Source organism: Merops nubicus, unplaced genomic scaffold, assembly GCF_000691845.1.
Source record: "Merops nubicus isolate BGI_N331 unplaced genomic scaffold, ASM69184v1 scaffold5497, whole genome shotgun sequence".
In the NCBI taxonomy this organism is placed as follows: domain Eukaryota; kingdom Metazoa; phylum Chordata; class Aves; order Coraciiformes; family Meropidae; genus Merops; species Merops nubicus.
Genome location: NW_008622181.1, coordinates 36,442 through 47,102, shown reverse-complemented (window position 1 = coordinate 47,102; position 10,661 = coordinate 36,442).

The following is a 10,661-nucleotide window of genomic DNA, read 5'->3' as shown; positions in this document are numbered from 1 at the left end:
TGACAATTTGTTAGGGAGGTCCTGACCCAGGAAAAATATGTTGGTTTGAACAGCACACAACTGATTTCTGTTTCACTCGTTTGTCTGGTCTCTCCTTGAGACCATGTAAACTTCAAGCCTCTAATCCTCTGTAGTAAAGAGTTGCACAACTTGAACACATCTTATGAAAAATACTTTCACATGTCTTTTTTGAATGTGCTACCTGCCAGATAGCCCTTGTAATGGATGAAACATAAGCAGTTATTCCTTAGTCCCCCTTCCCCATGCCACTCACGACTGCACAGACCTCTGTGGTATTTCCTCCCATTCATCTCTTCTCCAAGTTGAGGTGTCTTCTGCATCACAAACAGCAACACCTAGCAGGAAAGCAGATTTCAACATATTCAGGCTCCTCTGCTGACCTCTTGCCTGGTATAGAAAGATGTTATCATTAACAGGCAGACCATCAGCCGAACTCCTCCCTCTGCCACCACATCACACACCAGAGATCCAAAGTGCCAGACAGCCAGAGGAGGAACAAGTCAATGCACTCACCCACCACAGTGGGCATGAAGAAGGGAGTGACCTGAACAAGGAGCCAAGCCATGGGCAATGGTAGCAGCCAGGGCATGAGCCCAGTTATAGAGTAGGAACGCAGAGACAGCTTCATGTTCTGGCTCTGTCATCCTGGGAACTCCACTTGCCATGAAGATCCAGGAAACCCTTCCAACAGCCAAAACTCCCACACAATACATATACTGTGCAGACAGACCTCCCAACCCCACTGCAAGCAGAATCAGCTCTTACAGAGGTGGCTTCTTGCCCCGCCTCCAAGTTAATGTGGAAGGTGGGGGCACCTGGGGGTGATCTCCTCATCAGTTCCCACCCAAGGCTGGCCAGACCCTGGGTGAAAAGCAATCAGGAGGGTCTTTCTTGTGTGGTTGTGGACATCATCCATCTGCCAACCCTCATCCAGGGCTGGGGGTTTAACCCCAGCACTGCACAGGCCCACTTGAAAAGAACAGAGCTGCTGTCTGCTCAATGTTCTTCAAGGAAAAGCATAGACAAGAAGAGTCTTGTGCAAAAAGGTGCCGACAGGAACTCTGCATTCAGCTATTGGTTTGCCACCAACTCCCTGGGTGCCTGAGCTGAATGCCATTGCCCTTGGACATGTCTTGGCTTCTCACCTGTGGAATGATTGTGTAAATATCTCCCTGAACTCCCAGGCTCTTCAGAGGTTGGGATCACTAGCATGCACAAGTCAACAGACTACTGTGCTGACACTATTGTAAGAATTCAGACTTCTCCCAATACACAGTAAATACTAGAAAAAAAAGTGATAAGGTCCCCCTGAGCTTTCTCTTCTCCAAGGAGAAAACACCTAACTCCTTCAGTCTTTCCTCACAGGGCAGGTTCTCCAGTCCTGTGATTGTCTTTGTGACCTTCCATCAGGCTCTCCCTGGTCTGTCTGCATCTTTCTTGAATTGTGGGGCCAGAACTGGACACAGTACAGTACTCCAGGTGCAGCCTGATAAACAGCAAGTAGGGTGGGATGATTGTGTCTCTACTACTGTTAGTGATGCTTCTGAGGATGTAGTCCATGATCCCAGTTTGCCTTCACTCCTGCAGCTGCGCACTGCTGACTCCGCATGGTCAGCTTGCTGTCCACCAGGGCCCACAGGTCCCTTTTAGCAAGGCTGATCCCAACTCACACAGGTCTTAGACTGTCCCGGGCTCTTTGGTTACGTTGTCCCAGGTGCAGGACCTTGCACTTTTCTTTGTTAAACTCCATATTGTTCTTGCCAGACTGCCCTTCCAGCCTGTGAAGGTCTTTCTGTAAGATGCCTCTCCTTCCTGATGTGTCCAGTGCACCACCCACTTTGGTGTCATCAGCAAACTTGGTGAGGGAGCTTTCAATCCAATCATCCAAATAATTTATGAAGGTGTTGGAGAGGGAGGACCCAGTATCAATCCTTGAGAGACCCCACTTGTGACGTGGTGCCAGCCTGAATGAAAACCACTGATCACACTCTGCTTGCAGCCTGTTAGCCAATTCCTTATCCATCTCACAGACCACCTACCCAATCTGTATCTTGTCAGCTTGTCCAGGAGAAGGCTACAGGAAATAGTGTTGAACATTTTGCCGAAGTCCAGGTGAACAACATCTGCTGCTTTCCCATGTAGAGAGAAGGTGATCAGGCTAGTCAGGCATCATTTGCCATTAGTCAATCTGCGCTGGCTTTTCCCCAGTCACCTGCTTCATTTGATTAGTGACACTTACTAGGAGGACTCATTTCATTACTTTCCCAGGGATAGAAATAACACTAATAGACCTGTAGTTTCCAGGGTATTCTTTTGGCAATTCCTTGTAGATGGGTATGATAATTGCCCTCTTTCAGTCATCAGGGATATCCCTTGATCTCCATGACTTTTCAAATATCATGGACAGTGGTCTTGCAGTAAGAAGTAACTCATTTCCCTGATCTGTTTAGCAATGGTCCTATGTCTGCCCTGTGCTTCTGCTTACTGTTCACATATCCGAAGAACCATTTCTTGTTGTTCTTGACATCTTTGGCCACTTTCTAGCTGAGCCTTAGGGTTCCTGACTGCCTCTCTGCATGCCCTAGCAAGGTTCTTGTAGTTGTCAGTGGCTATACAGCTGCATTTTCATAGTCAGAATCTTCCTCCAAGTCCTACCACTGTATTTTTATCCCACTTTTAGGCCTTGCCTCTCAGTATCCACAGTCCATTTTCAGAATGAGAGTTGCTTGTTTATATTAGGATTTTTTTTTCATTAATCAAATTGGATATTTAAAAAATATATTATATAAGTTTTTGCATTATAGAATCATAGAATCACAGAATAGTAAAGACGTGCCTTAAAGAGATGGTTGGCACCATCTAGTTTCAATTCCTCTGCCATGGCCAGGGACATCTTCTGCCAGACCAGGCTGCTCAAAGCCCCATCCAGCCTGACCTTGAATACTTCCAGGGGTGGGGCATCCACAACTTCTCTGGGCAATCTGTTCCAGTTCCTCACTAGCCTCCAGGTAAAGAACTTCCTCCTTTCACCTAATCTAAATCTGTCTCCTTTCAGTTTAAAGCCATTACCCTTTGCCCTATCATAATAAGAATCCTTACAGAATTGCAGTATTTCTTTATGCATTGTGTAGAAAAGAAGTCAGATTTATTGTTCTCCTAAGCAAGAACCATACCATTGGTGTCAGCCTTGAGTCATAGAGAAATTTAGACAAAATTTCCAGAACTGGTGCTGTCAGAACCCAGGCTTTCCAAGCTGCTGAGCTGAAGATAGTAAAATTAAAATGGGGATATGGCATTGATATTAATCACTGCTCTGTGCCAATCAGTGGAGGTTTTTTTTTCATCTCTCTGGCTTTTTGTGATGTCTGAGGGACTTGATTTCAAGTCTGTGTTTATTTCTTAATGCTAGTGAGAACTAGAACATTTTTATTGCATATGCTTGACCATATCAAAATGGCAGACAATTATCTATATAAAATACCTGAGGGAAGTTTAATTTATAAATTTTTAATTGGTGTCTATGTGTAATGGACTAGGAAAAAGTAAGAAATAAGTCTGTAATTAATCTGAAAAAAATCTTGTTCCCACTCCTCATTCCTTCCTTTTCAACTATTGAGTTTTTTTTTTAATGTTGTTGTTGTTGATATTTATAACGTATTTAATTGTGTGCTCTGGAATAATTTTTGGTGGGTACTTGCCAGTTCGCTAATATTCACTGCCCACTACCTGATGGTGTCACAAACACACCATCTGTTCACTTGTGCCTTCCAAAAGTCTCTGAAGTAGCTAGCTGACTCAAGCTGCAGGTGGTGGGATTGCTCAAAATACATAATCACCAAACTTCTAAATAACAAATTTTTTATTTCATGGATGCTTTTTAAAAACTACATTTGATTAAAGCATTCTCAGCTACCTTCCTGTTATACACAAGCTTATCTTCACCACAAATGAATCTGGTACCATTATGCTGAAGGAGACTAATGCCTAGCTTTCACTTTTTTTTTTCCCCCTGAAGGATTTCTCAGTATTTTTTTCCCATGATTGGGCCAAAACTGTGTGTCTCAGTCCCTGGACACATTTCTTTTGATATCCTACTCACTTGCCTGCTGGTATGCACCACTTGTTTTGTATATTTGAGGGTGAAGCGAACACTATTTATCTTTGGCTGTGCACCTGCACCAGCATCTCTGCATCTAAGCCAGATCCCAACAGCCTTTGGATTTCCTCTTCTCTTCTCTTCTCTTCTCTTCTCTTCTCTTCTCTTCTCTTCTCTTCTCTTCTCTTCTCTTCTCTTCTCTTCTCTTCTCTTCTCTTCTCTTCTCTTCTCTTCTCCTCTCCTCTCCTCTCCTCTCCTCTCCTCTCCTCTCCTCTCCTCTCCTCCTCCCGTCTCCTCCCGTCTCCTCTCCTCTCCTCCTCTGTCTCAGTATTCTCCTCTCTGAAAGCCACAGAAAAACCTGTGGCATTTAGGTGCATTGATCTGCATGGGTATATGATGTGTGTGGACAGTGAACCAAACAGAGCTGCCACTTACCAGATGGAGAACAAGAGTTTGGGAAAGGCACTGGATGCATTTGTATAGGTACGTTGAGCCCAGAAAAGAAAATCTAGCCTAGCAAAAGGGATTGATAACACTAATAGTTACTAAGTTTAAGTAAGTTTAAGTACATCTATGTTATTAAGTTTAAGTAAAAGCTTAAGACTGGAAATTCTGCTGCTCCACTGAGAGCAAAAGGAAAGGCTGAAAAATGTATAGAGTAGTCCCGAAAGCATTTACCCTTCACTAATGCCCTTGGCTTTATGACTGTCCTTATCTGACTGTCCTGCTGGTAAATTTTTCCAAGAATGGATTTATGATCAGCATTTCCTCGTAGAATCATATAAGAGTTTCCTAGCTTCCCCTGGGAAACAACACATTTTATTATCTAGAACGGGGTCCCCAATAGCGTTAGGCAGCTAACTCACACCAGAGTACTTAGGCACATTAAATGGCTTTGTAAAACTCAATCTTGGTTCGTCCTTCTGCAAGTTTATGGCTGGGAGAATGGATCTGAAAGCCAGGAACACTGGCTCAGCCTCCTGCTCGTGCAGGACAGTGCTCGTGTCATGGCTGTTTTGTGGCTGCTGTGCCCTTTCCTTCAGTTACTAATGGATTATTCCCTGTTAAGACATTTTGAAATAAGAAATCTCAGTAGGTTACAAGAATAATAATAGAATTCTTTTAGAAGGAAAACTAAAGCAATATTTTGGGTGGGATAGTGTATATCTCTGTAGGCTTTTACTCAAATTCCGTGAAACAACCAGTGTTATTTCTGCGACAGAAGATTAATTTCTGTGCCATTATCAAATATAGCCCTTGAGGAATTAATTGCATTTGTATCTCATATCGAAGTCCTATTTATATAATAAAGCAATCTGGAACAGATAAGCCCCTTCTTGAGAAACCTCTGCTGCTCAACAATATTTGACTTTGCCTCAGACAGGTTATGGCCCACTGGGAACTGAGGAGCTCACTAAAACACCATTTGTAATGCAATGTGACAAATCCTGGAGCCAGGGCGATAATCTCTGCAAACTCTGTACAAACAGACCCCCTGTCTCAGCAAGAGTGATTAATGGGCTCTGCAGAATCAGCATACGTCCCTCTGTATTAATTACTTCAGAGGGCAGCTAAAAGGAAACCCCAATGCCTGGAAAAGCTCTGGGGGAAGGCTGGGGGATTTGTGGGGCCAGGCTGGGTGTGGGGCCCTACGCTCTGGATGTGAGATGGAAGGGGTGCAAGGCAGTCTGAGCTCCCCTCGGGAGGGCCAGGGACGGCTGTGGAGGCAGCGTGGGGTCCCCAAGACCCAACTCTGCAGGGAGCTGTAACTTGCCCTGTGCTCAGCTCTGTGAGCAGGGTCACACCAGCTTGTCCAGGGCGGGCACATGGGCACTGAGCTACTTCTAGCTGCAGGTCTGTTCCTTCAGGCTCTTCTTGGCCCCAGGTCAGAACCGGGGTACCCGTGGATGAGAAAAATTCTGCCAAGCCTGGCTTTAAAGTAGAAATGGGGAGAGCAGTCAGGTGGGGACCAGGAGCTGGAGGGGATGTGGTTGCTCAGAAGGGACCGTGGTTTGCAATATTCCTTCTGTCTCTGCTCTAACTGATGTGATTTAAAATGCATAGGCCCTTCGTAAATTATTGCAGCTTTACTGCAACGAGTGAAACTGTGCCAATTTATCTCCAGGGAAGATCTAAGCCTAAATGTTTTACAGAGAAAGAAAGAAGATGAGGAGAGAAGTGTGCATTTATCTTTCCAGTACATTCTCTGGGCCTCATCCAAGGGGAAAACTTCTACATCTTGTCTCAGGACCTTAAAATCCCAGCTGTGGGACTCTGGTGAGAGACCCCCACAGAAAAGTCTTAATGAATTTACCATGGATTTTTTCTAATTAATTAAAAATATGTCAAATGCAGTAAAACATGCTAGCCTGCCTGTATTTTCACTATAGAAGCCTATGGTGGGGACATCATTGCCTGCCCAGCCCTCTAGAGTTTCCTGGTGATGGCACAACCAGATATGATGTGTTTATGCCCAGCAGGCTGAACTCCCAGTCGTTACACCATAAAAGTGGTTTCAGCTGGAGAAATAATTTGGTTATTCTGACTGTTCAGTGTGATCCGGTGACCACACAGGACTTTGCTGCACTCAGACAGGACTTATATTGATTATTGATGGTACTACACCAGGTGTGGAGCCACTCTGGCTAAGAAAGATTTGACTCTCTTCTCATTAATGGCCTGTGCCTGTGATGATGGCTGTCAGCAAAGGTGGGGCACAGTTCCCTACCCTGTGCTCTACACAACGAAACAGGCAGGAATAACTTCTCCATTTTACATGAGAGGGCTGAAAAGTCCAGCATTTTGGCTTCCTTGTCTTGTGCTTATCAAACTGTCCTAATCAGTTCTTAAAGACTGTGTTCATCTGATGGTCACTCTGTTAACTGAAACAATACACCAGAATGGATAACTATAGGAAAAGATACCTACTGGGACACTTTGCACAGGAGGGTCCTTAGTACCAGAGGTGGTTTTTTTAAGCATAGGGAAATGAATGGGACAAATTTTCACTTGCTCAGAACACCCACTCATTAGGCATTATACCTGATTTTTAAAAGCACTGTTCTGAGTTGGAATCAGAAACTGAAAAGTTTACAAATCAACTGTAAAGACAGTACTAAAAATCTTACAAGTTGTCAGGATTTTCAAGCATCTTTGAAAATGTGGCTCTCAAAACTTTTTTGGTGAAGCCTGAACTAAATCTCCACAGGTAAAAGGTTACTGTTTTCTTTGCACCACTCTATCTTGAGAAGAAAATGCATTAAATGTTTGGAAAACAACATAGCATTTAGTTTTACAGAATATGTTCCCCTCATATTGCCTGGGTAAAGGCAAGGCAGCAAGGAAGCCACAGCAAGGAGGGGGAGGTCTCTCTTCATGAGAAATAAGATAGCTTGAATTTGAAATGGACTTTAACTAAAACACACAATAAAATAATCTAATGATTCCAAACTGTTCTGAAATCTTGCCACTTATTTGGCTGACTAGTGGACAGGGAGGGCAGGGAGGGCAGTCCCCATAGGGACACTTAGTCCAGAAGGTCTGGGTGGAGGATGTGCCATGACATCCACGAGGGGTTTTCTGTGTGCCACAAACAAGTCAATGGATGTTTTATACTGGAATAACAAATTCAGACTTGTGGATGTATTAAAAAGAAAAGTAGGTTGTGGAATAGCAGAATAGCCTCTCCCCAGGTCAGACAGGTGAGAAGAGCACTGCCTGGCAGTTTGCTGATGGGAACAAGTGCTTGGGGAGAGGCAAGAGCAGTGGGTCTGCGGGCAGTGGGCTTCTTTTTGAATCACTTCTTTTGCACCTCATGGAAGGAGTCTTTCTTCTTCTCTGGGAACTTTCTAGCTTTAGTGGTATTTGGGGAGAAGAGTTAACGCATAACCGCTGGCAGCAGCTGAGCACGAAGAGCCATGTTAAGAGGAACCGCTGAGAACTCTCTAAATTGCATTTCCTCAAAATGAAACAGGATGGGATTACAACGTCTCCTTGGCATGGGCCTAAAACTAAAATGATTCTTCACTGGCTAAATAATTTCATGTGCTGGTTAGACTACAGCCTGCAGCCTCAGATGGAAAGGAAGCTGTCTTTTCCTTAAATTCTGTCCCCTGCTCTCACGAGAGCTTCAAACACAACTAACACAAAGTAATTCCTTCCGTTGCCAACCTCGGACTCCACTGTGATTACTCGCTGCATTAATTTAGTGATTCCGTGATTTGAACCCATTGGTTTATTGATTTAGGCTTAATAGGCACCCTGATGTAGTCACAGGATAGTTCCATTTTAAATTAACTTAGCAAAATTATAGCAGATTAACCCTTGCTGCCTTAAGAGTAAACTCCTTTGCTTATTCTTTTCAGCAAAACCCATTTCAATAAAATCCACCACACCAGTTTGTTCTGTCAGACTGCTCTGTGAGTCAGAAGCCCAAGTGCACCTGCAGTTTAGAATAAGGTATATCCAGGCCACATGATTCTCCCTTCAGATATGGCAGGAATCCCTCAAATAATACATGAGGGGTGAGAGTGGCACAGAAGAGAGGAGCATGGAAAACAAAGCTGAACAGGAGGAAAAAGATCTGTTTTCCACACTACTTATTTATCCAGAAAAAATGCCATTGAATCCCGTAATTATTTCTAACTTAACTACTGACAGGTAGAAAGGTGCAGAAATATGATTTAGGCATGGGCAAAATAACTGTTCTTACTGGTAGATGGGTTTCCAGGTGCCAGACTATTCAGTAGGGCTGCTTTAAATAACGGCCATAGTTCATATTTGTATGGTACCTTACAATCCGCTCTGCCTTCTGTCACATTTGATAAGGAAATAGTCCACTTACTGTATTGAAATTTCAGCTGCAAGCCTCTGCAGAGTGTAATCACGTATTTCCAGGGCATTTTCTATTCTGGCTATCTGGCACTATTACTGAGCTTTTCAGGTAGTTAGCCATGCTTTTTGCAGCATGAGAACTTTTATTTCTTTCTCAGCACTCTTTCTGTTAGCTCTTACTCTCAGAAATCTCCAATACTGAATGGCCAGGTACAAAGTAAGGCTGCACAGTCCAGGCCTGCAGACCTCTTTAACTATCATCTCCATATCTTCAGCAGGGAGCTTCTACACCTACTGTGTACATCTTTTTGGCAGTGTCAGAAAGATGCTGGTTTTCTCCTTCAGTTTCCATGGCCCTACAAATATCGTATTTACATCTGGTACTCTTCATTGTATGAACCAGAGCCAAAACAACTCACCGTAGGCTGAATACATGTGTTTGTAGATGAAAATCTCAAAGAGTTTGTTCTCAGATTCGATTTTCTGAATCAAACAGTACATAGAAAGAAGGGGGCTAATGGGTTTGTTCTTTGCCTGGAAAAAGTAGGATGTCTGTGAATGAAAAAATGGGTAAGAAACAACCAGAAATTACCAGAATGGAGCTGCAGCTCAATTTCAATCTCCAAAGCTACAAGCAAGAAAATGAATGGCATCTCAATGACTTGTAAAAGAAACTGGGGCATTGTCTACAATGAGCTTGAAGCTGCTCTAATGAAATTATTCCATCAGATGTGTGCAAACAGCTGAAAAACAGCTAAACAGCTGGTGTAAAGGCCCTGCGATAAATTGCTCACCAAAGTAACAGAAACTGCAGGAATATGTCAAATTAATTCAACTTTCAAGGAGCAGAGACAGCTGCTGACCACACTGATGCAAAGGAAAAGGCGGCTGCCAAAGAAAATCAAAGGTTATGAGCCATGAAATGACCACAGCATCAACAAAACAGATGCCCTCTTCTCAGCAGCTCTTGATGGGACTTCTGCCACTTCTGTGAGCTTGCAGAATGGAGAAAAAACAGTGGCTGGAGTTTTCACCAATCTGGTCCTGCAAGTTCACGCAGAAGGGAGCCTCCACTGAGGACAAGGCTGATGCAGGCAAGACCCTGCTGGTCCCGTTGTTGCAGCTGGAACACGCTGTATACTCCCGGGACTTGCCCCAGGACTCTGCCGGGACAGTGGATGATGGGAAGGTGGCTTTGATCAGCCCATGGCACAGTTTGCCCAAAAGTAGCATGGAAGCCCCAAACTTTTGTTTTCCTATATTTCATGTATTATTGCAGTGCTGTCCATATTTAAGCTATTTTTTGATGTAGAACAAGTCCGTGTGCTTTCTACTAATGGAAATACTTCATTTATCGTCACATTTTTTCCAGTTTTCAAACTTAGGCTGCTGGGAGAGCTCACAGGTAATCCTATGCATCTTGTGAGTGGACCAGAGCAAACGGAAAGGCCACAGTGCTGCTAGCTCACCCACTCATCCCTACACAAATCCATGCTTTCCTGATAAAATGCTTTACAAACTGGTATTATACACCAAAAAGATTAAGCTTCTGAAATGAAGGAAGCAGCTGGGTCACAGCTTGGTGTGCAGTGGGTGAACAGGAACTGGAAAAAAGCCTGCTTAATATCAAATACAAGGGGAACATTGGAGCATATTGTAGGAGACACTTGGCTATTTTAAATCTTGTACAATGGACCACCCTCACTCTATT